Raw genomic sequence first — 26,920 nt, 5'->3', positions numbered from 1 at the left:
AGTATATGTTTAATCGCAAATGTTTTAATTATTTTTATAAAGTGCAAGCGATAAATTGCATTAAATTGTACGAAAATGATGAATAACAGAGGAGGGTTACCAATATGATAAAGATGATAAAAATTAGTTCAATTTGAAATCTCTTGGAGTCAAGTTCATTCCGAACAAGTAAGTTAAATGAGCAATCAAACAAGAAAATAAATATTAAATAAATGCTGGAGTCTTGGTAACATGATGATTTGTTATCTCCAACAGCGGTTGATGTGAGTTGATATAGAAATTGTAGTTTGCAGCAACTATATCCTGGAATATCTTCCAAGTCTGTTCAGCTGGTTCCCTCGTTTGAATCATCAAAAATTGAAAGATTAAGAAGCCGACTACTGTTGAATTTAAAGATGAGACTAACATAGCTTGTGATTAATCGTCATGAGCCTAACGCAACACATCTTGTGATATACACACTTAACACTTTATCTTTAGGGTCAAGGTGGCCAGTTAGGATCAAAGTCACAGGTAAACAAAATTTGTGTGAGGTTTTTTCATTATTTTAAATTTACTTACATTTCAGAAGACAGTAGAAGTAATGAGTTTATACTTTGATATAAACATTGTGAACAAAATAAATTTCATTTTATTTTAAAGGTTTCTTTGACGTTTATATTTCGGTAATATTTATTTAACTCTTGTTTGAATTCTTTCCAAATTTAGGATGCCTCCTCATGCAGCAAAGTTAGCATTCTTCATCATACAGGCTTGAACCATTTGAGGTTGTGATCAAGATCATAAGGTCATATCTATTCTTCAGTCATGGGCTCGATATGGAAGCTTGGATTTTTCTAGCGATGAAAGGAAGTTTCAATGTTTGTTTATGTATTGATCAAATTAGTGGGTCTCGTTTCTGAACCATTAACAGACGCTCTATTACACAAATAACGAACGTAAGTACTGAATTATGCAGTCACTTTTTCATTTTGTTGTCGGTTTCAAATCAAAACGCGAGACATCATCGTCAGATATAGTAGGTTTCTCTCTGTATCCTTCTGTCTCCGTCTGTCTGTCTATCTGTCTATCTGGCTGTTACTCTCCTACAAACAATAATAGGTCCTTAGCGATTTATCTTCAATAATGCAGGTAAACTGTTCGAGTCAAGAGATAATTCAATTCATAATCGACAACCAACGTCATCGCTTATCATCGAGGCCAAGGAAACGTGTGACAAAATGTAGTTCACTCTCGTGAACAGGGTCTAAGTTACCGAAATTAGATGCTGACTAAAGTATCTAGGACAATATCTGTAGGTTAAACGTTTAACTGGGGTCACAGGTTTTACGTTTCCACCGCACTAATTTAACCATATCACTGTATGATTAAAATCCCAATGAAAAAATAGAAATAGTTATTTATGTCCTTTTCCTGAAGATTTACAAAGCAGTGAAATTAGTTACTATCATTCAGTAGAAATCATTATTGAGGCATACACATAAATAAACGGTTTCCTGGATTCAGGCTCTGGACCACTGAACCATAAGACACAGCAAACAAGAATAATTCAATCAGTTTCTGAAAGGACACGTCGATTAAAATGTTCATGTACGTTTTTGTTGCATTTCCATTAATGCGACTATAACTTTAATGGTCACTAATGACGTTAAATAACATGAAATAACGACCGCCCCTTCTCAAGTAGAAAAATGAAAAATGTATTGCATTGCAAGAACTATTGTAATCTTATTGTAGTGAACGTAAGGTTGGGACAAGGATTCAGAACGTATCAAGACGTACAGCTAACACGTAGTTTTGTTTGGCAGATCCCGGTATAAGTTCTGAGTTTGTTCAAAATCTCCAATACATAACCAGCTTAAGTAGCTCACACTCAGTACCTAATTGTGGTAGAGAAAGTTTTAAGATGTATAATAATATAATCCTACAAGGAATTGTACACATGTGTTAAGGGCTTTGAGTTTCTTACACAGATACACAATTTGGATTTGGTTTCGTATATACAATCGCAGTTTGTCTTCAATTGGTCTGCTTCACCTAAATAGAGATTTTATTTTTGTCCATAATCTGTAAATCTGTCAAATCCTTTCTGGAAGTATTTTATCGAAAGAGGAAAGGCCCAATATGTTATTGAAGGTTCTGTACGTTTTCAATTTCCCCAATTAAATTTAATTGTTTCTTATAAAAACAGAATACAATTAGACACATCTTGCCAGTTGTAATTAATGAATAATAGCAACATCATCATAGCAAGAATTACTCTGATTTGATCAGCACGTATATTGTTTGAATACTACAATGTTGTGTTGCAGAAATGTATCAATGTGATCGTTATACATATTCATTTGGATCAACACAGGTTGTTGTTGTTTTCTAACCTCCTCAAGCGTTTGCACGGGCTCCGTCATATAGATTTTGCAAAGTGGTACAGCTCGCGGTAAATACGCTATCTTAAATTAAATACTTCCTAAAACCAGGGTATAGTGATAACTAAAGAGAGAGAGAGAGAGAGTGAGAGAGAGAGAGAGAGAGAAATAAGACAAACATGTGACTGTTGAATGCATTTGACCCGTTAAGACGGTTAGCGCTAAGGATACTATGATGTTTTGTTTTACAACAATCACATCCAAATTAAACATCACTGTCAAATATTCAACCAAATGTGCATGACACAGATGTACAGAGTTACTCATGGTCAAATTACTGTCAGCTTCAACTACTATTATATTTCAAGTTAGAAGCCAGTAAACAAAAACTAAACTAGAATAGCACGAAGACCTTAATAAAATAAACACTTCCAAACAAGCGCATACATGAAAATAGAAAAGGGGTTTCTAACATGCTTCCAGAATTAAGAACGAGATGATATATATGTAATCATTAGCAAACCTCAGCACAATAACAGCTACACTGTACCAATTAAAGTGAAGTCACGTACAAATCATAATCAGTAATACAACAAAATCCAGACGAAATTAATCCCTTCCAAGCAAATATAAAAATTAAGAGGGAAATGGGTTTTCTATTCTGCTTGATTCAAACAGCCGATCTAAGAGTTATTGTGCGTCGATCGAAGGAAATTTTCTTTGCTCCTCTCGTTTTAACTTTCCAATTTTGTTTGTGGGCTTCTCCATTCGGGATAATATCGCTGAAACGGTAGGAGAGAAAAAGTATTCTGAAACTGGCTTCTAGTACACATATTTATCCATCCGATCTATGTTGATTCGTAATCGTGCTTCACTTTTCAATCTTCCAAAATACATCAATGAATAAAGTCCGGATGATATCACATTCTGTGTTTTGCATGTAATGCTGCTACTATGAATGCTGAGATTTTGCCATTACTGTGCTGGAGAAATCAAGAGTTTACATCATCTTTTGGCACGTCTTGCTTCTTGCATCCTAGCACTAAATGTACTCGCTGTTTTGATTGTAAGGGGTTATAACTTCAGACATTCTTATTTCGGACTATATGGTCCATAGAACTACAATGATAATGTTTCCTAAATTTGCGATAACGAACTCTGCAATGACATGTCGACAAACAAACTAACAATTTTAAGAAATGTTTTTGGTGGCACATGTAACCCCACCTGATAGTGACCCGACTTACGTTAAAAGTAGCCTATCTCTACAATACATAACAAAGATTAAAAAAACCACCTTGTCTCAGTCCATGCCAGGCGGTAAGCTATGATTGTTTCAAATAAAAGCAAATGTTTACGTTTTTAAAGATTCAATGTTAGAATGGCGTTGCTCATTTGTTTTAATTACAAGAGGACAATTCGGATTCGGATGGAAAATCAGGATAAATACATTCCCATGTTTTATCCTGTTTAAGGTTGTCCTAAAAATTCATTTTCGCCTTCTCTATGCATCATTGTAAATATTTTTCATTGATCCGCTTCACTAGATCTAGAACGAATTCCTTATATCTTTTCTTTCTGCTGCTTGCTCGTCAGATTAGTTTATCCTCACTCTTAGTAACCGGGGTATTTTGACTGCTATGTTTTGGGTGTCAGATGGATGAGAGCAAATATTGATGTTGGTCTGCTGGCTTCGAGTATACATCCGTGTGCACTTTCATAGATTTATGTAGCCATGTCCAAAGCGTATGGCTTTTATATATTATTTACATCCATTCTACCATCCACCCACGAAAGCAAGCACACACACACACACGCATGCATGCATACACACACACACACATACATACATACATACATACATACATACATGGGTCTGTTATACATAGGTGTCCATTTCTAGCAGCTGTTTACACAGAAACTACAAGTCATACATGGTACAATTTTCCTGTTTGAAATATACGTTGACTTGAAACAGAAGCTGTACGAGTTTTATATTTTAATTAATATGCGGGGCAAAATTCTTAATGTTTGAATATTTCAATAAAACGTAGACGGTTACAGTCTCGGCAATGTTGACGATGACCAAAGTGTACTCTGATTTGGATTTGAACGATAGCATGAGACTATTCAGCACCAGGACAATGACCTTGACTATAATTTAGAACATGCCCCGTCGTTCAACCCAAAATCATACTGTTATAAAAAAAAATTATATAGCTTAGTGTCAGAACAAATCAGTAAAATCGAGAAGACTGCTATGATGGTGACCAAAGTTTGCTCTGAAGTGATTTGGAAGATAGCGTTAGTTGCGTCGTTACCAATGTGATGACATGGTGCCCATAATTCACATAGTGTAAGCACAGTGAAATTCTCTATGAGCTATTCGTACGAATGTCTCTCTGCTCAATATATTATTTCAATAATTTTTTTAGGAAATTGTTAGAAAAAAAACCCAGACTTTTCAAATGCTGGTTAAGGCTATATATTATTTTCTTCAGTACCTAGAGTGTCTTCATCAGTACCTACATCACTAAACGTATAGGCTTAGATCAAGGTAATTCCATGGAATCCATCCGGCCGCTATTGTTGTTGTTGTTGTTTTTGTTGTTGTTATTATTATTATTATTATTAGTAGTAGTAGTAGTAATAGTAGTAGTAGTAGTACAACTTTTATTGTTTTTACTGCTATCGTTGTCTTTACTGCTGCTGATGATGTTGATGTTAATGATGATACCGCTTCTGTGACCTAAATGGTCAGAGCGTCTGCATCGACCGAGTCATAGCAAAGACTAATAACAAAGTACTAGCTGCTGCCTCGCTTGGCGCCCAGGATCAAGAGATTAGAGTTATGACGCAACTCTTATTCTGAATATGATAAGCATTGTACGTAGATATCGTTTTGATAGAATCTGAAATGTAAATTTATCCAGGTTTTAAAAAGATAAGTAAAATTTAGTTATCAGAAATTACGTTCCTAATGAAAGCAATGCTATATACAGTAGTCCCCCTCTTGAACGGCCCCCCCCCCCCCCGACCAGCGGCCACCCGCTCTTTACGGCCAGAATCCGTTGGCCACCCGCCTAACGCGACCAGCGGCCAGCATATTAGTGCAAAATTATAAAATTTTCCCCTCACAAGCGGCCGCATTTTATTTGAATATGTATCCAGAACCAGTATTGTATTCATGACGTATGTTAAGTAATCCGATTTCTGTTTCCCGATGTCAGGTTTTCGTTACTGAAAGAAGTGTTGAGTAAAGTATATTTACCACTAAGGTTAATATTATATCATTTACGCCTCACGAGAAGCCAAATTTATTCCATAAAAACCGAGAAAGACTCAAATTTTAATCCATACAAAAGGGTACGTACATGTAATCCAATTAGCCTTACTGCTGTGTTATCATAAGATGTCCGGTTTAGTCACTGTGATAATTGTTAAGATTACAATTATCGAACAGTAGTAACAGCTGAGAAGTGGCAGCATCGATGTACAATACCCAAGTCAGCAGGAAAATGGTTTAATAGCCTTTATGGCTTCCCTTAGTAAGATATTGGGCTTGTTCACTTTGGTAATCAGTGGCTATTACTGCTGACAATAATTGTCAAAATTACGAATCCTTGCGGCCGCGAGATCAAATCTGCATGATGTTAATGGTACATATCGAAGCCGTTTTGGTATCTCTCACTTAGTGTAAAGAAATGTATAAAAACAATAGGGTACCAGACTGCGACTAACGAATCACGTGACAAGATCACTTCCTTTAAAAACACGGCAATTTGTTTTTTGCATACAAAATTGTTTTATCAGTATTGTAGTTCGCAACATGAATAACATACTGCAAAAAGATCAATATGTCATCGAGAAAAATAAAAATTCTCAGTTTAGAGGAGAACGTGAAAGTTATTCAACGGGGGGGGGGGGATGTCGCAGAAAAGTAACGTCAGGAAGACTCGGATAAACAATATCGTAAAAGATAATGAAACAATTCTGCAGAAGTGGAAAGGTGAAATGGACAGAGAAAGGAAGATTGTTTGAGCCAGGAGACGTTTGTATGCTGATTTGAAAGACAAGAAAAAGCAAAAATTTTGTCAGTTGAATTGGAATATGACGACTTTACCGCAAGTAACGGATGGTTGCACAGATTTCAAGTGCGACACAATATCAAGAGTTCTGTCATTAGTGCCGAATCAGCTGATGTTAATAATGAAGTTGTCGAAGATTGGAACAAAAGACTAAACGAAATATGCAGGGGATATGACAGCAAGGATATTTTTAATGTGACGAGACTGTTTTTTTTTTTGTAGAGTGATACCAGCAAAGTGACAGATGATGTGAACTGAAACATAATTATAAAGACAGTTTTAAAACTATCAATGGTTATTCATAACATTCCTTTGCAAATGATGACAAAGTTTGTTTTACATTTATTTCACATCATTCATGTGATTTTTTAATTAAAATATTAAATATTTAAAATTAAATGCACTTGTGACTTTTTTCATATGTATTTACTACTCGCATTTGTCATCCCCCTCTAGAAAGGCCACCCGCATTATAAGGCCACTTTCCTGCTGCATTAGGGGTGGCCTTATAAGAGGGGGACTACTGTAACATGAAATAATCGTAGCTAGTGATAGGAGCTAAGGTAATCCGAAAGATAGGTACCAGTCATGGCACCGTATTTCACCCGATTACGGTCGTTTCACTAACGGGAAGTTCGTACGTTTCTTTCCCTTACATTTTTACGTAACAATACGGTCGCTTCCAGTTGGGCGTAAGTGCAACGCTTTATCGTAAGTATCATTGTGAAGAGTGATAGTCAGAAGGTCGGGTTCCTTTGATATGCTCACATTGTACATAACAATCGTTCTCCAACAAATATAGTTTGATATAAATAAATTATACATTCTCCTTAAAATGATAATATGTAAAAATGTATTTGCGTAATGATATATTAATTTTTTCTGATTAACCCGAAAAATACAAACAAGTGAGACATTAAATGACTCTAGCTGCTGAAAAATTATCCTTTATATACAGTACGTCTGGTAGTGCTGATGTTCAAAAAGAAATTAATATCCGAAAAATTCTAACCCAGTAGATTGTAAGTTCTTTTCGGCAACTACATTTCACAAGCACTTAATTCAGGAGGAAACTATTGATAACAATCTGTACATATCGGCCTAAGCTGGGAAACATGCAATCGGAACCTATACGGTCTTTTCCGTCAAGTTATTTATCGACGATAAAGGTCAAATATGGTAAATAAATATGATAGTTGGAGAACAAAGGTTATAAGTGACTAGATGGGCAGATAGTATTGCAAGAATTAGAACGGAGTCGAGAGGTCACATTCTGACCTGCGAGATCTAGTTACCTGGTGTGAACTGGGGAGGGTGTTAACATTAGTTCCCCCTGAATCAAGTGCTTTTGCTACTATTACATAAAATAATTTTTGCGTGTATGCTTTTGTCTCAGCATTTTCATTTCGTATGGCATTATGCAGCTTCGTTATAAATCGATCGACAAAGATCAATAAAAATTGCTGTAAACAATCATCAATCATCATGAGATAGTCTTATCCTCAAAAAACCGAATTAATAAATGTTTTTATAATGGCTGATACTATGACGCATTTCATGCAATTTGTACAGAATAAAGCTCAAACTGGATATTGCAGAAAATGCGTGTTGACAAAATGATTGGCAGAGATATTCATATGTTTTTCCTCTGATGTATTATGATTCAATATTGAGGTTAATAAAGTATTCCCACATATGTATTATGATTCGATATAGAGGTCAGAAATCTACTCCCACAGATGTATTATGATTCGATATTGAGGTCAGAAAACTATTCCCACAGATGTATTATGATTCGACATTGAGGTCAGTAAACCATTCCTCGGTTGTATTATGATTATATCTTGAGGTCAGTAAACTATTCCCACATATGTATTATGATTCGATATCGAGGTTAATAAAGCACTCCCACTCATGCATCACGATTCGATATTGAGGTTATTAAAGTGTTTCTACTCATATGTCATGTTTCGATATTGAGGTTAAAACGCTATTCCTACTGATGTATTATGATTCGATATTGAGATTAATAAAGTATTCCCACTCATGCATCATTATTCGATATTGAGGTTAATAAACTATTCCCACTCATGAATTATGATTCGATATGGAAATTAAAAAAGTATTCCCACTCATGTATCATGATTCGTTACTGAGGTTAATAAAGTATTGCCACTCATGTGTCATGATTCGATATTGAGATTAATAAACTATTCCTCAGATGTATTATGATTCAATATTAAGGTTAACAAAGTATTCCTACTGATATATTATAATTCGATATTGAGATTAATAAAGTGTTCGCAATTCCCCTGATGTATTATGATTCGATGCTGAGGTCAGTAAACTATTCCCACTGATGTATTGTTATTCAATATCGAGATTAATAAACTATTACCATTAATGTATTATGATTCGATATTGAGGTTAATTTACTATTCTGTGTGATGTATTATGATTCGATATTGAGGTTAATTTACTATTCTGTGTGATGTATTATGATTCGATATTGAGGTTAATATACTATTCCCATTTATGTATTATGAATCAATATTGATAATATATAAAATTGGACATTCTGTGCATCGCGATCGTTGATGCAGGAAGAGTATAACAGCGAACTATCGGACTATATTCGACTGCACACTACTTGTTTTAATAATGGATATTACATAGATTTCATTCACTACGGCCAATAGTAGAAGGCATCATTGGTTCCATGTTTTTGGTTATCGTGTTGCCATTGATATTTCTGACTTTATTTTCGTTACAGCCATATGCAAGTATTTTGCAGGTGCTCTTTTATATTTTGCGGAGTAATTACCTCCTTACCATACAAAAGAGAGATTTACGCAATAGTTTCCTTACTCGTTCGAAAGTTTGCTACATATATCTTGAAAAAACGTACCTATGAAATAGAGGAAGATTTTCATAAAATTAAAACTTAGGAAAATTCTTTACGTACGCTGATTTTGTTTCGTGAAACGAGAACCATATTTTCCACCCATGTAAGAGATGTCTCAGCCTTTAAAGTGTTAACTTGCCTATCCTTTCTTATAATTCAAACAATTTTCAATAACAGCTAATTATAGTAAACTTTTTAGCGCAGTATATGGCCATCATATTTTACATCTCATGGCCGAGATTAATGAGTCACATCAAGATGTAGGCGCATACTGAAGAGATTCCAACGATTACAGGTCATGCAATTGTTGGAGGACAATATGGTGAGAATCTCTGACGCTTAAATCAAATGGAAATCTGTAAGGATTTATCTCTCAGAAAACAATACATAATAACCTATGGGTTATTTTAAGATTGGTTATACAATTAAGCTGGATTATTATGCAATATAACATGATAACAAGCAATGCAAATTTGCCCGAGAATGGCACAAAATCGCAAACTAGTTATTGTGATGCGTATGAAAAAAGTCGATAGTCGCTTAAAATATACTTTCCAATGACTCCTGTGAAAGGACCAATTTTCGAACGAACATTGAATCCTATCATTAGCTCTGATGCCGGCTTTTTTTTTTATTCTTCGTTATATTACTCTACATTGAAAATGGTGTTTGTATATGTATGTATAGCATTTAACGACATGCCAGCAAACTAGTGGCTACATTATGCTGATAAGGAGCGGGACACACAACAATGTAATTCTAAATTTTTTTATAACAGAAAAGAAACTTGAAGATAAAGCCTTACCGATAGCACATTGTAATTATTGCAAATATAATGCAGGGATTTGTAGACGTGACAGGGATCTATCAGTGTAGCCAGTCGGAAGAATATTCCAAAGTATGGAAGAGGTTGGTTGATCATACAGTTTGACTGAATGTGACTGTTGCTTGTTTATTCCGTCAATAACAAAAATACAATCGTATGTACCTGTGATACCCATTTCACAGCTAAGTTTGCATTATAGTAGGCATTTCAGTTGAAATGCAAAATTGATGATATTACATATGATGGATGTCCAGGAGGAATTACAAGTACCTGCAGTTACAATATGGATTTTTTATATAAAAAATGCCCACTATATGCACATACTGACTGGTCCCCACCTTTTTTCTATGTTGTTTACATCTATATCTTCAGGCTTTTAACCTTTGATTATTACTGTTTTTAACTGAACTTTTACTTTACAAAGTAATGATCGCATTAGTTATAAAAATGTTGATCCACAGTTTCAGTTCGTTACATAAAAGATGGTATGGTTTGGCTGTTGAATATTTGTGGCCATCTTTAAGTCCAGCAAGGAACCAGCCAGTAGTGGGGGAAGTGTGTGCTTTCAATAGGATATTTAACTCAAGATAAATTTATTTTTAAAATAATTAAATTTGTTTTTAAACTAATAGATACATGTATTGTGTTGCTGCTTTTGTTTTTAGCTCTACTGGTCATATACCAGAAGTGATTTTGGATGGCCTGTTGACTGTCTTCAGTAGTCTATTGTCATAGGGCCCAAAATTATAGTAGCTTTCCTACTGTGCTATCATTTTAGCCATTTGACACTTTAGAACCCACAGTTATACTTTATTTTTCCTGACACCCATTAAAAAGTACACAGATAATTAAACACCCTATCACCAAATACTAAAGCCCCATCACTCAAATAACACCTGTTCTTTCCTTTTTGTATAGGGGCCCCAAGTGGCCGAGTTGTCTAAAGCGCTCTTCGTTATGGATCAGTGCCATCTCGCCTCTCTCTGTGTAGGATCGAGTCTCGGATTCGGCCAATGTAGGTATGTAAGAAAGCTTGCCAGTTGCTTCTGAAGGGTCGGGGGTTCTTTCCGGGTATTTCCCGGGTTCTTCCTCCACCATTAATACTGGCCGCCATGTATAGCCTATCGTGTGCTGAAAATTGCGTTAAACCCTACAACAACAACAACTTTTCTTATATGTGTGATTATTAATATAATCCATGATAATTACTGGCTCACTTGGTTAATACATATATGTTGTACCTGACTTGACCATGCTTCTGGTGCATGACCTTTGTGTTTGGATTTGCACTGATATAGTCACATGATTGGCCTGCCATGATGGAGTCCACTGGTATCGTGTATTATATATTTAAGTGACTTCCATTATCAACTCGTAATGTGTGGCACATATTTTCAAATTAAACAAATAATGAATGATCATTCTGAAAAATGAACACTGCACCTTCAGAATAAGCATAATATTTCCCAGCTAGCCCCATCTAGATCTGTCATTGATGATCAAACATTGGTGATTCCAAATCAGATAGTGGAAACTACCTGAAGAAAGATCAGAAAATACAGTTTTCATTAGTGAATGGATCACGTGGTAATTTTTGCTATACTGCTAAACGTTTGTTTAGATCTGCTTAGTTACATATGGATGATAGGGGGTGGGTAGGCATGGTATACACTACTTTAGGCACTATTAAAGCTTGTTATTAGCTTTACTTGTCATAGAACAGAAGAGGTTATATGATTGTCTATCATGTATCATTTTTATCCATCCATTTGTCTGTTACTGCTCATTTGTTATCAAATCTCCTAAACTACATTGAGGACGGCAATGAACCTTTTCTAATACACGCGTTCATCTCTTGGTCTAGTTAGTCCTAAGTGAAGACGCTGCTCCTCAGACATCCAATATGAATACAGAGTTTTCACCAGAAGTCTTAACATACAGGTATCGTCTAGTTGAAAATCTTGTCATTACTTCTCAATGGATGGTGATATAATGTTTTAACTAAAAGACTTCTGATGATATCTAGATGGTCTTAATTGAAACGGGTGCTGATCTGAGTTCCATTATAGCTGTCACAGCTTTGATCGATCTTAAAAGCTTTTTATCATTACTCCTCCATAGCAAATAGTGTTGTGACAATGATGCTGTTCACAAATCCAATATGGCTATCATAGTGGCCATTTTAAGAACTTTGTCATCACTTCTTGTGCTAAATGGATTTCTTATTAACATGTGGATTTTACTAAAAACATGAGGTGTCTAATGAAAATGGTGCCACTCAGGACACCACAGTGACCAATGTAATGGTCATATCAGCATGGTGTTTTAACTGAAAGACTTGTTGTGATGTATAGTTGGTCATAAATGACAATGATGCTAAACTGATGACCCAAATGGTCATTTGGAAATTCTTGCTCTACTCTTCAATGGAAAGTCATTTTGAGATGGGTATTCGTCAGGCGTTCTTCTGATGTTTAGTTAGTCCTGAATGAAACAGTGCAGACTGACTCACAGTATGACCACCATGCTGGCCATGTTGAAAGTGTTTTTATCTCTGCTCCTCCTAAATGTATCCCTATATCAACATAGGGTTTTCACCAACACATTTCTTACGATACCTAGCTGTTTTTAAGTGCAAATGTTGCCATTGGTAAATCCAATATTGATGTTACATTGGCTGTCTTTCAAAATGTTGCTGTCACTACCCTTCGAAGCATGGATGGTTATATTGTCATTCACTAAAAGACTTTTAATGTTGTCTTGTTACAACTCTATGGTCTTCAACTAAGTAAAAGAAAAGATAAAAAAGTCATCAAGTTTTGTAAAATTTAACAGATCATTTATTTTCTTTTAATAAAAGAAACTTAACAGTATTGTGAATTAAATCCCAAATAGTCCTATAAATTCTATCACATTTCCAAAAGTGTAATGTTTCAAATGAATTCCAGTGGTGTTTCAAATAAATTCCAATCTTGTATGTTCTGATATGTGAATGGTCTTGAATTTGCAAATGGTGTTGCTGTTTCAAATTGATGTCACCTAGAATATGTCCTTGAATAAATTCACAATAATCCTTAAAGAGTGATTTTATCCTAAAGTCAATGAAAACTTTGTAATTCCAATGAATACTGGTAATTAAAATAAATAAATCTCCTCAGATAATAATTGAACACTTAAAAGACCAATTCCACTACAAATTTAAGATAGGAATAGTAATTCTGATTTAACAACATAACATATATGCTGTATATACATTCCTTCTTGACCTATGTTGCAATAAACCATTTTTGGGAAATAGTCTGTCATCTTAGTAGAATTTCCATCAAATTTGTAAAATAAAAGAAGAAAAAAAGGTCAGGTCTGTTTACATAAATATTAGCAAGCGGTTAAGAAAAGGGCTGGTATGTCGTGTTTTTCTGATGGGTATACCAATGTCCTGAATTCACATCCAAGTTAACATGTTTACAAACAAAATTACATTATCTTAAAGTAAAAGCCCACAATAACGGACCAAATTACTATATAATATGTTCTTTACAAAATGATCCATAACAGTGTATAATCATTGAATAAATTATATAGTATACATAACAGTCTACTTAGTCTTAACCATACAAATAGTATTGTAATAAATTCGTGGCAATTCATCTCACTCAGAAAAGCATTAATCCATTCTAGGGACTCTTGTTATTTTTATTGCAGTAAAAAGTAGTATTTGTTGGTATAGTTGGGAGATTGTTGTTGTTGTTATTTTCTGGAATATGACAATGAATTTTGTGCATGAAAATTAGGCGTTATTCAGGAGTTGCTCTCAGTTTTGCATAGTATACTCCCAGCAAGAAAAAAAAATACTTAGATCAAAAAACATAACTGAAATGCATGCTGCGCTGTGAATTTTTCTTTTGTATATCCAAGTACGAAAAAGTGCAATTTGGATCTTCCAAATGACCTGTTTTGAAAACACAAATAAAAAGTGAGTGATTATTCCTTAATTTATATTGAAACATTTTTCCAGTGAACAACTAGTTGCAATTGGAATGTTTTACATGATAATCAAGTGTTGGTAGTTTTTAATCAGTATATTGCCGCATTAATTGGCATCATCCTTTCATTTGTTAGAATCACAAATGTGAACGCGAAAACCTCAACCAGTGAGCTGTTTTTACAATTTTAATTTTATAATTGCCATAGCTGAACTTAAAACTACATTATGTCTGACGTTTGGAATAAATTTAACTTGGACAGTTTCAACATTTAAATTCAAACACTAACGAGTTTTGACATTTATTGAAATTCAAAGATTTATAAGTTTTGACATGTCAAAAGTGGTTCATATGAAAAAAATGGTAGCTAGTTGAAATGTTGGAAACAAGAAGTAAACGATGTAACAATCCAATTTCTATCAAACTGGATGACTGTAAAAAAAAATTGCATTATTAATTATGTTACAAATTCCATGGGGCCCAAAGTGGCAGAGTGGTCTAAAGCGATCACTATTATGGATCACTGCCATCTCACCTCTGTCTGTGTGGGTTTGAGTCTCAGGCTTGGCCAGTGTGGGTATGTGAGAAAGTTTGCTGGTAGCTTCTCGTGGGTTGGTGGTTCTTTCTGGGGTTTTCCCAGGTTCTTCCTCCACCATTTATACTGGCTGCCACGTTAAACCCTATAACAACTACAACAAATTCCATATGTCAAATATGAAATTAATGGATGGAATAACAGAGATCTGAGCAGAGATATAAAATAGAACAACACAAGCCCCCCACCTCGTATTTAAAAAATAACAATTTGATCAATTATTCCTTTTCCTCTTTTCTCTCTCTCTCTCCAGCCTCATTTTGGTCTTCTGCCATAACCTGGTTGTCAGTTCACTTTCCCCACTGGTTTACATATAGAGCTCTTTTCCCCTTATGTTTTCCAAGACACGCTGTCTTTTCTATGACTGAATGTCTTCGTGTCCCTCACTTCCAGACACCCATCCCATGGACAATGTTTTAATGAGAAAATATACTTGCTCTTTTTCTTGGAGTGGGGCATCAACTTCCTCAGAGAAACTTGGACTGCCAAAACATTTGGGGAAGAAGATTTAAAAAATTGAATTTTGTCATGGAAGCACACTCCTCATTTAACTTAGAATAATTCTCTCTGGTCCACCTTTATTAATAGCTCTTCAGAAAAAAACTAATTTTCGACACATGCTTCCAAATGGCGCTAGACTGCTCCAGTGGTCTAGTGGTTAGAGTGTCTGCCTCAGATGCAAGAGTCTGAGGGATTCAACCCCAGCAGAGTCATACCAAAGACTTATAAAAATGTTTCTAACAGATGTATTGATAGGCGCTTAGCATTAAGAGGTTAGTGCTAGGACTATAATGTGATTGGGTGGGACATCATGCTACATGTCTGCGGCATGATACCCTAGTTCTAGACATCACTATAAACTTCCATGCTGCAGAATTGTAGCGATATGACTGTACAATTGTGAAAGCTACATTAAAATTCCAAATCACGCCACATAATAAAATGAAAACGAATTGTCTTTGGTTTGTCTCTACGTTGCGTTTCCCGCCACATAACCCTATGTTAATGTTGCCTCTTCTATATCTCTAACCATTATTCCAGCAGGTCCTAATTAAAAATCAATCATGCCCTATCCCATGCAGCAGAGCATTCCATCTTTCATAGGGAGTTATTTATCACGGGCCAAGCCCATTCACTAAAGTTAATTGTTACATGTCACACTGACTGCAACAAGATTCCACTTAGTTATGGTACAATAATCATTTTCCAAAATTCATACTGTTACATTGATTTTTAAGTCAGGGTCACTGACCATTTAGGGAAATATAGTTTACTGACAATATCTTCTGTTCTTTTTTACCTACTATAAACCAGAGACTGTGGATGTCATGTATTTGAGATTAAATACACCTATTGATTTGGGGGCAAAATACAGTTTCAACAAATTACTTTAAGTACTCTATAACCTAATTTAACCAAATTTTGTGGATGACTCACATTTTAGACAAGGAATACATCTATAGATTTTATTGCTCTGAGCTCAAAATCCAAAGTTACATTGACTTAAAGAATATATATTACCCGTCTTGACACATTTGAACTTGAGATCTGCATCCCATACTCTACTTAACATTTTTTGTTGGATTGCGTTTCATGCTATAAACAAAGATCTATTTTGATATTGGAATCAAATGGGCACAGTTACTCCATGAAGAAAATTGGGTTGACTGTGTAAAAAAGGAAAACTTCATTTATTTCCATGACCAAAATTATCATTTGATTGCATCTGAGTTGAGAAAGATGAGGTATTTGATAATATAGAAGGTAATGACTTTTGAGGTGCCACCTACCATAATGGAGGTACATGGGCTGCTACTGATTCTTGGGGAATGCACTGAATGATGCTCATAATTTTGGGAATGGATGTTTGGTGTACCATTTATGGTACTCATGTGGTGATAGCAAAACAAAACTTAAACCGTGTATCTCAGAACATGATCAAGTGGATTATTCCTACCCACCATGCTTTATTGTTTATCAGAAGCAAGATATTGCCTGTTAAGGAGTTAAGAATGGTTTTGCATTTGTAATGAAAAAAGTAAAGTGTCGTATAATTTCAGCCATATTTACAAATGTTTCCATGAAAACTTTTACAAAATATAGCATGGGACATCTGTCACATTGCCATATGAAACATACTTTGCATAATATCAGGATCATATGGAATTGAAACCAAGGCATGCAAAATATCTTGCCTACTCAGGATGTTTGAATAAAGGCCTAGTGTGATGTCTGGTGCAGGAATATGAGGCTTCTTGCTGCAAATAAAATGGCTTGGCAGATTTTGGGTGATGCAGTAACTACTGACAGTTTTCAAATTTGGCCAGAAAAGTTTGTTGTACTTTTCCTGTTGTAAACAACATATTACATTTCTAAGTCTTGTTTGCGATTTTAGTTTATATATTAAGATAATTTTCACTTAGAGATAAACATGCTTACAGATGTTGAGTTAAGGGTCTGTTTCCTTTTTAAATGAAGAATGTTCTGGAAGCAACCATGCAAACTAATGTATGACATACAAACAAACCTAACAACTTGCTTACCTCATACAGCAGAACAACTCGATAACTGCCTGCATTCATTGCTCGACAAACATGCCCCCGCTACCAAGTGCAGAGTATCAATTCAAAAGTGTTCTCCATGGTATAACAGTGTTAGGGACCAGCTTCGCACTGCTAAAGAGACCACCGTAAAGCTGAAAGGCTTTGGCTTTCCACCAGACTCACTATTCATAAGCAAATCTATGAAGCCGCTAAGAAGAATGTCACAGATATTGTCCATGCAGCGAAATCAGCCCACTACACTACTAAGATCATGGAAAGTTAAAGTTGCAAAGTGCTCTTCGAGATTACTAACAAGCTAATGTCAAGGAACAAATCTACACCACTTCCAACTACCTTCTCTCCAGTCAACCTTCCGGACATGCTTTACAAATTTCTCCCGTGACAAAGTACAAACCATTAGAGACTAGCTTGACACCACAATTCCAATTGACTCGTCGTCACCATACAGTTGGGATACAGAATTTGAGCGGCAACCATTAGCAGCATTTGAACCTGTCTCTATGGATTTCGTACGTACAATCCTGACGAAGAGTGCACCAAAGTCATGTGAACTTCATCGAATTCCAACATCACTGCTGCTTGAGTGCTTAGATCCAGTATTGCCTTCACTAACTGATGTTATTCATACCTCTCTATCATCAGGGGAATTTCCATCATTTTTCAAAACTGCCATTTCAAAGCCAGTGCTGAAGAAACCAACACTCCACCATAACGATTTAAAGAACTACCGCCCAGTTTCTAATCTCACATTCATATAAAAAAATCTTAGGAAAGGTTGTTCTATCCCAGATTGTATCTCATCTGCATTCAAACAGTCTTTTTAGCAATGTACAATCTGCATATCGCCCTTTACACAGTACTGAAACTACTCTTCTAAAAGTAGTTAATGACATTCTCTCTGCCTTGGATAGCGGAAAGATTAGTCCTCACCCTCCTTGGTTTGTCTGCAGCATTTGACACAATAGACCATGATATATTACTTCACCGTCTCCAGCACGTATTTGGCATTCATGATACAACTTTACTGTGGTTCACGTCCTACTTGGTCAATAGGATACGAATTGTGTCTGCAAATGGAATACACTCCAGCCCAGTTGATTTATGTTGTGGTTTTCCACAGGGGTATGTTCTTGGACCTGTTCTCTTCATTCTATACACTGATCCGCTCTCAAGTGTCATAGATCATCATCCAGTGTCTCACCAATTGTACGCTGATGACACCCAAATATGCAAATCTAGGAACCCAACTGAAGTTGATGCTACCATCCAAGGTGTAGAGAGGTGCATTTCTGATGTGAAATCATGGATGACATGTAACATGCTGCAGATGAATCATGATAAAACTGAGACCATTCTGATTACAACAGAAAGACTTTCTCATTCACATCCTTTACCTCAAACAATAAATATCAGCAACACGAACATTAAATTCACACAATCAGTACGAAACCTAAGTGTTACTCTGGACAGTACCCTCACATTGCAACAACATGTCATAAACATATGCAAGGCTGCATATCTTGAGCTGAGATGCATCAGCTCCATTTGCAGATATCTTTCAGTTGATGCCACTAAAACACTTGTGTGTTCATTAGTACTTTCAAGACTGGACTATTTTGACTCAATTATATCTGGTTCATCTCAATATCTGCTCCAGAAACTTCAAAAAGTTCAAAACACAGCTGCTCGGATCATACTTAGAGTACCACGACCAGAGCACACCTCCCCGCTGCTCTGTACCCTATACTGGCTATCCATTCGATCCAGAATCAAACACAAAATTTGTTCTCTGTGCTACGTTTCACTGACTGACTCTAGTCCAACATACCTATCCGACCTCATCCATGTGTAAACATCAGCAAGATACTTACGCTCCTCTTCTGACAATCGCAAACTCATTATTCCCATTATGAAAACAAAGTCATGTATACAGCGTTCTTTTGCATACCAGGGCCTAGCAACGTGGATTGAATTGTCCACTGAACTTAGACACAACGACACAGTGATCACATTCAAGAGTGCTCTTAAAACTCACTTATTTCGACTGCAAGAACAAACTTAAGGACCTAATACCGTTTCCTACCTTAAAAATTCTCAGCATGTTTTTTATGTTTTCTAATTTCATGGTGTTTCTTTTTGTACTCATATCATTATATATGTTTTTTATCTTATAGGTGTTGTCTAATGTTGTAAAGCGCTTAGAGCTTCTAAAGATTAGGCGCTATACAAAGTCCTCATTATTATTATTATTATTATTATTATTATTATTGTGAATTTAATTGGAAAATGAACTTTTGACCCTCATCCAGGTTATGTTACTGTGTCATAGCTTTTTTATATATATATTTTGTTTACTTTAGAACGATTCATTCCATATCTTAACATCGGTCTAGTGGAGTCAGTTGCTTTCAATTATATTTTATGAAGATTTCATTTATTTATTTCAATTATTGATGGTAATTACAAAGTGCTCTTTGATTTTATGACTAAATTACTATCTTGGAATTATTGTGAATTTATTCAAGGATATTTTGGATTATATTGTTTTGTTACATCGAGACTGTCAGTACATCCACACTATTCCAGACGTCTGTGGCACATCAGTGCGTTCAATATCGAATTTCTTTTGGAATGCTACTGGAATTCATTTGAAATACTTGATACCCATTGGACTTAAGTTAGAAGTTTTGGGACTTTTTGGGATGTAATTCACAGTAGTGTAATTTCCTTTTAAACTTTCACTTTGTGTTCTAGGGAAATAAATTATCTGTTGAATTTTTTGAAAACCCTGTTGGTTTTCGCTATATTCTGATACTTAGTTTAAGACCATAGAGTCATAACACCAGTCAGTGCTGTGTTTGGGGGTTTGGGGTGTAAAAGAGATGTACCATACTGGTATAATGTAGTCCGTTTTTCTTTGCATAGAACCTAGTACCTGTTTACTTTTTTATAATTATGATTTTATATTTTAAAAAATGCAGCTAGATTGCACTAGTTGCACATTGCCATATTGGTTCTTTAATTAAATTGGAAATAAAATAAAGGATACTGAGTTTCTCTTAAACAGCTTTAACATATTGTTGCCAAGGGGGAGGAGGGTCAGATCCCTTGCAAAGTTGTGATCATTACAGTTTATGGCCATGAAATTAATTCTGGGTTCTTTTTGCATGATTTTGTAACTGGCAATATTCTTTGCCCAAAGCTTAAGCATGTCAGTGCAGATTAACATTACATGGATATAAGTTTTGTTTTTATCTATGTGTTTTTAACAGCTTGAACTCACTAGACAACACTGCGGCATGCAATTATAGAAATATGTATTACAGTGTGAATTGTGTTTGTAACCATTAATCGAAGAACTTCAGATACCATGAGGGAACACTGCATTGCAAGTTTCTCAGATTTTACTTTTCACACAAGATTTATTTAGGATTCATGTAGAGCTTAAAGAAAAAAGAAACCTGATAGCACAATGACGAGGCTCCCTCTTATTCAAGATTGTGCCCCTCTTGTAAGCTACCTGTCTGATCTGTTCACGGAAGGTGCTGTATAATTTTCTTGAAAGAAACCTTGATCCATTTGTCGAAATTATTCATTTGCACAAAAACTTCAAAGTACAGGTATAGTAGTAAAATTTACCCAGCCCTGAAAGTTTTGCCAGGCTAGCAAATTCCTTTTCCTCAAGCTGAAAGTGGGCCCCCGACTCTCTCCCCCCCCCCACCAACTGCCAAATACACTATTAGAACATTTAAATATCATAACTAAATTTATAAAAACAGATACTAACTTAGTTTAATAATTTTATAAGAACAAATCTCTGCCCCCCATGAATATATTTGTTTTTGAAACCAATCATATTAAAATAGATATTGATGCTACAACCTTTCATATTAACAAAATATGTATATGTCCATTCTTCATTGAGAGGGTTATATGTTTTTCTTATTTTGTTTGGATTTTATATATAATTAGAATATAAGATGAGGAAATATAATTTTTGTAAGATCTCACTTGGAAGAAATATGATTGTCCCAATTTGTCATTTTCTATTAGCATGTATAAAATAATTTTGTATTTTATTGAAATTGCTAATTTAAAAGAAAACAATTGGAAGATTGCAACCAGTGTTGTAAGTATTCTAGTTGTTCCTTACTTTATGTATATTTAATGAAAGTGTCACAGGGTGTGATGATTAGAGGCGAATGTTATTGTTCTAACTGATATTTAGGGGCTTCAGGGGATCAGGGAAGGCATTTCAGATTTTGAAAACAAATAAAGCCACAAAACGAAAAAATAACAATAGTGCGTTATGGAATTCTGGATCTAATTTGATGGCTCACATATCATGAACAGCTTCACGTCCAGAAAATATGGATTTATGGGGGCAATAATGTCGCTTACGTTGTTTTTCTAATGGCGCAAGACTGTGAAACACAGATAAATAAAACCGAAAAAGCGTGATACTTTGCTATGATTTGTCTCCATACCTAACATGCAAGAAGGTTTCACATAAAGTATTCTCCAATATGTTGACGTTGATGCCGCTGCTACAGTATCCAAAGAGTTAGTGATACACACGTCTCAAACGCTTAGGTATCCAGTGGAGAAACAAAGTAAAGAATATATGAATGCACTACACCATTGGCAAGTGTTTATGTTAATTCACTTGTAAAACAATGAGAGGTTCTAAAACGGTAACTTGAAGGTGTGAAACTAATAGTGGGTCAATATAACTAACGGACAGAAGAAACAATCTGTTTGTAAAGCATGGTTATAACAAATGTAAAGAAATGAAAACAAAAACGCCGTTAACGCCTCATTATTCTGACTCAACCGCATTTGATAGTGTTGTATAATGCTAGCATTTCAATTATGTCATATTATCAATCTTATGACCATTTAATTGGGGAGTTATCTACCCATAGATTTAGATTAGTGAATTCGTTCCTATGTTAACACGATTAACTGGTAGGGCTCTCAAATGTGAATTAATATGTTGGTTTTATAATGGATAAGTAACGCAGCTATACAACCACTGATGCCAAAATTGGGCACAATTATAGCCTTTGATAAAATTATCCAGGTATTAAATGGAAATAAACAAACGGTTATATCGCCTTAAAGTTTAAATACATCATTTTTTTCTTCGTCTTACGATCCACTTGTCTGTAAATATGGGAGCAAATGTATACGAATAAAATGGCTTCTTTAAATGAATACGCGGCAAGATGTTGACAGGTATCTGCTACCACATCCGCAATATTATGAAAGCCAGGAATTCCGTTTTCTAAAACCTTGCAGCTCCATGTGAAACTATTTCATATGATCCAATCATGCCACCTATGTTTTGGTTCCGGAACCCACGAATGCAAAACAGCAGATAATTAGGACAACATTGTTTTGATGAATATCAATTGTTTAATCTGCTTTACAATGTCTTCCTACAAAATTAAAATTGAAGCGAATATGATGAGGCACAGCTTAATGTAACCTTTATCCATAACGACTCTGTTAAACTTAAAATTATTCTGCCTTTAAGCCAGATACTGCCGAAATCTTCAGATTTACATACACCGCGATTATCCGGAGTATTTATTTTAGTACTTTCAAGTATACAGGCAGCTAACGGTATAGTAGATATAAAATATTTCAGGAGCACTCATTGTAAAGATACAATTGGCAATTCCTTTTATAATTTCTTTATGTCTAATACAATGCTATTATGTACTGTCAGATACAAAAATCAACGATTTGAATAGCTTTTCTGAACGAATTTAAACCAATGCGACAAAAGGTTGTATTAATATATCAATAAAAAAGGTTTTGAAATTACACAATAAGTTTTAAACATTATCGTTAATGTTACTTGTACATTGAATGTGCTGAAAATGGTAATTTCGCACATTGATCGCTGTTTTCTCATGCACATGAAGAAGTCATTTTTGTTGTCGCTAACACATTTCTTGTATCGATTGACAATGAACATTGTTCGGCTTCGGTGCTGTAAAAGACACGAGGCAGTCCTATCAGACAGGCATTAGAGAGTAGCATCTATAAACAAACAATTACAATCATTGTCTGGTTATATATAAGGATTTTATTTGTTTTCCTCATTTCTACATTCAAACTTAAATATTTGTGTGGCCTTCACAAGATTTCAGTCCAATTTGATAACAGATGCTGTACCCAAATTTCGATTATCATTTAATTTGGGTTTGCAAGCAATACTCATCAATGTCTGGTTTATCCGATCCGATTGTGCTGAGACCTAAAATATTATTAATCAAGAGTTTTCATAAACGTATGTCAGCGTATGAAACGTATAATATACTTTAAGGGTGATTTAAAGCATTTTGTTTTGCTTAAAACTCAAACATACACATCTTTATAGCAGAACAAATCTGAATGAGAAAAATATGCAACTCGCAGAATTTTTATTGTCCATGCTGTCATATCAATCATATGTCTATATTATTAGTATCATCGACGCAGTTTTGAATACTCACATTATTTGTATAAAATATGATAAAACTAATCATCATGCATTTGTGAAACATCAGTCAATGGACATAAAGATTGATCATTATAATCATCCCGTATCTGCGACTCGGCACAGACTCGTGTGATTGTTATAAGTGTATTTATTGTCGGGTGAGTTTCATGCAACTATATGTGATATTCCGCTGATCATTAGGACTAATCTCTAATTCTGTGTGGAAGTGTCACAAACGAGATATTACCATTACTATAATATACAATATCCTTATTTACCGTATGCACTTTGGACAAATATCATGGAAACGCAAAGGAAATCTGAATATTTGCCAGATGTAGTTCACGTCTTTATGCTATACCAAGAACGATGTTTGTAATCTTGATATAAAATAAATCATTTGATCTTGACGCACTTTAACTTCAGATACAGGAGCATCTTTGGAAGAAAATTAAAAATAGAATGCAGTTTTCATTTTGAAATCCTCAATCATTGTATATACATATTTTAACATAAAAATGTTTGCAAACATACATTGTCGGATAGAAGAATAATCTCCGTAACCTTTTAGTCGCATATATGAATAAATCTCTAATTAATGTCCATACCTACATTTTTAAATAGAAATCCAGTAAGTTCGTGCCTTTAGCTGGGCGTTAAATTCCACTTGCCAATGGAAAGTGATGGAAAATAATAATAATAATAATAATAATAATAATAATAATAATAATAATTCGTCATTTTACTAGTATTATGATCAGCTAACTAATGGGAGAAAAAATACTGAACGATATGATTAAGTATATATTTTAAAACAATTCAACCTAAACCCACAATGTTCTGTGAACATGCTTGTGTTCTAATGATACCTCTCTCTACACATATATACCATGTGTATAAATTTTGGCAATACAATGGAAGAATTTAGTGGCAAATTTCAAAGTATATTTTTCTATCCACGATAAGAAATTTTTCTCTGTTGATACACATGTACCCGTATCAAAAGAATGTAGTATCGGGCAATATCAAACAATAACAAAAAAGCAAATTTTTTGTTGTAGTAAATAATGTTTGGTTAATAGTGTGTGCTTGACATTTGTCCATGATTGTGGGTAGAGATTTTGTGCACCTGATTTTTATAACGTTTGTATAAATACTTTTCTTACTGCTCTTTGATTGTAAGATCTAGCCTTTTGACAAGCATAGGTTCTAGAAGAAAACTTATTTTCAACTGGGTGGAACATTCGATAGGAAATTCCTGATATGTGTCTGCTTCTTAGGTCAAGTGAAAATATGCATAAATAGTGAGTGGTATACAGTTATTGTTATTACCTACTATTGATCGGTCTCTGGTAATATATTACACATATGGTTGTGTTTCGATATAGTCTGAGATGAATTATTCATTGGAGATTATAAAACATTCATTGACGTTTGGACTGAAGCATGACTTTAAGATTATCGTGAATATCCAAGACAATATAAATTCATTTTGAACTTTCTACACTCACGGATATTGCGATAAGACATTTAGGATAATTTGGAATTTAATTAACAAATACTTTCTAAATTTAATTTCAATTTTTCAGAGAAATACCATATTTGATAAATTGCAATTAAATTGTTGGTTTTTCTTCTTTCTGTTCCATTATTTTTAGACATAGAGTTGTTGCAATACAAGTTATCAGTTAGATTGTGTGCACTATTTTCAATGGTTTTATATTGCCACTCATAAGACGAGGCATGTACATATTGGTTTGATATATAATTAAAATATTCACTGATCCTCCTGAACAAGCATAGCCTAAATTCTTCTTCAAGCTTTCATTTTAGACGAATGATCACGAAACAATGGTTTTTCTATACATTCAAAGTAAAACTAAATGTTGAGTCTTTGCGTCAGGTGAATGAATGTTCTTAGAATGAACTGCCATTGAATACCCTCTTTACTAATCTGCCATCACCAACAGTACAGGACAAAACTTGCAACCTGCTTTTGAACTCGTCAATGCTCACGGAACACCCCTGAAAATAATGAAAATTTGTTTAAATGCAATGATATATTTCAGGATAGGAGAACTTCATTTTGACATTTATAGCGACGTTTAATCTAAAACTAGCGAGGCTTTAATGATAGACCGAATATTGGTTTTATTCAAAGAAGGAACTATTAGGAATATATATGAATAAAGTACAGATACACCATAACGGGCAAACAGACCTGCAGATGTCTTTGTCCCGCAATGGTTTCATGGTAGGCAGTTCTGCCATGCAACATCCTTCTGTTATTAAATCCCATCAGGTCTCCCGGTTTCAGACGTAGGTTTCTCTGAAATACAGACCGTCATGAATTAGTTTTGTTGATTTGTGTTGCTGTTTATTATTTATTTCATTAGATATAAACAGACTTTTGGAATTATTACACACGTTATTTAGATTAATATAGCTGCGTTGTTGTCTTCACTGCTTATTGTATCTTTCTTGTTTTGCATTACTGTCTTTAACAAACTTAGTATATGAATAAATAATTGTTTACATGTGCTGCAAATAGATTTTTTGGCTCCATTTAAAATAACCTAAATTAAATAAATCAGGAATAAACAAGCTCAAAATGGCTGCCGAGTATTACGATTATAAAAGAGCAACCTGTTATGCACATTGGCCAACAGCTAATGCAGGTGTTCGTAAAAGATTATCCATATCCGGAGGAAATGACTGGTCGACTTACATACGAAGGTGATGTTTGTATCATGTTTGCAAACTTCAGGTAGGCGTCGAAGTATCCCTCCAGATCTTCCTAAGTTGAATAAGGACAATATCAGGGGGCAAAATAAAAATTGTTCAATCAAAAAAAAATACCTACAAAACGTCCTTGTGGAATAAGAATAAAAATAAATAAAAATAAGTTTATTTAAGAGACCTAACAGACCTACGCACTAGTTCAATGCTTTTCCGTTGCGAAGAAGACAAAGTCGAGTAGATTGAGAAAAAGTAACGAATTTAAAGAAATTTAACCATAAAAAGTCCACACACAATCGAAATGTAAATGTGCAACACAGTTGAAAAGACTGAATGATAAAGGCTTAATGTAGGTATCAAA

General features: G+C 34.7%; 1 long non-coding RNA gene across 1 annotated transcript; it reads right to left on the bottom strand.

Annotated features, from left to right (window-relative positions):
• Window positions 1–24,196: 24,196 nt before the first annotated feature.
• LOC149787200 (uncharacterized) lies at window positions 24,197–26,112 on the bottom strand. The gene is made up of 2 exons (XR_016425269.1): window positions 26,042–26,112; window positions 24,197–25,845 (listed from the first exon to the last, which is right to left on the bottom strand). It is a non-coding gene; the product is annotated as an uncharacterized LOC149787200 (long non-coding RNA).
• Window positions 26,113–26,920: the final 808 nt, after the last annotated feature.

The sequence above is a fragment of the Sinohyriopsis cumingii genome, chromosome 12 (genome assembly GCF_028554795.1).
Source record: "Sinohyriopsis cumingii isolate HCF-2022 chromosome 12, ASM2855479v2, whole genome shotgun sequence".
Lineage (NCBI taxonomy): Eukaryota > Metazoa > Mollusca > Bivalvia > Unionida > Unionidae > Sinohyriopsis > Sinohyriopsis cumingii.
The sequence above is the reverse complement of the archived record's forward strand: the minus strand, read 5'-3'. Positions and strand labels throughout refer to the sequence as shown.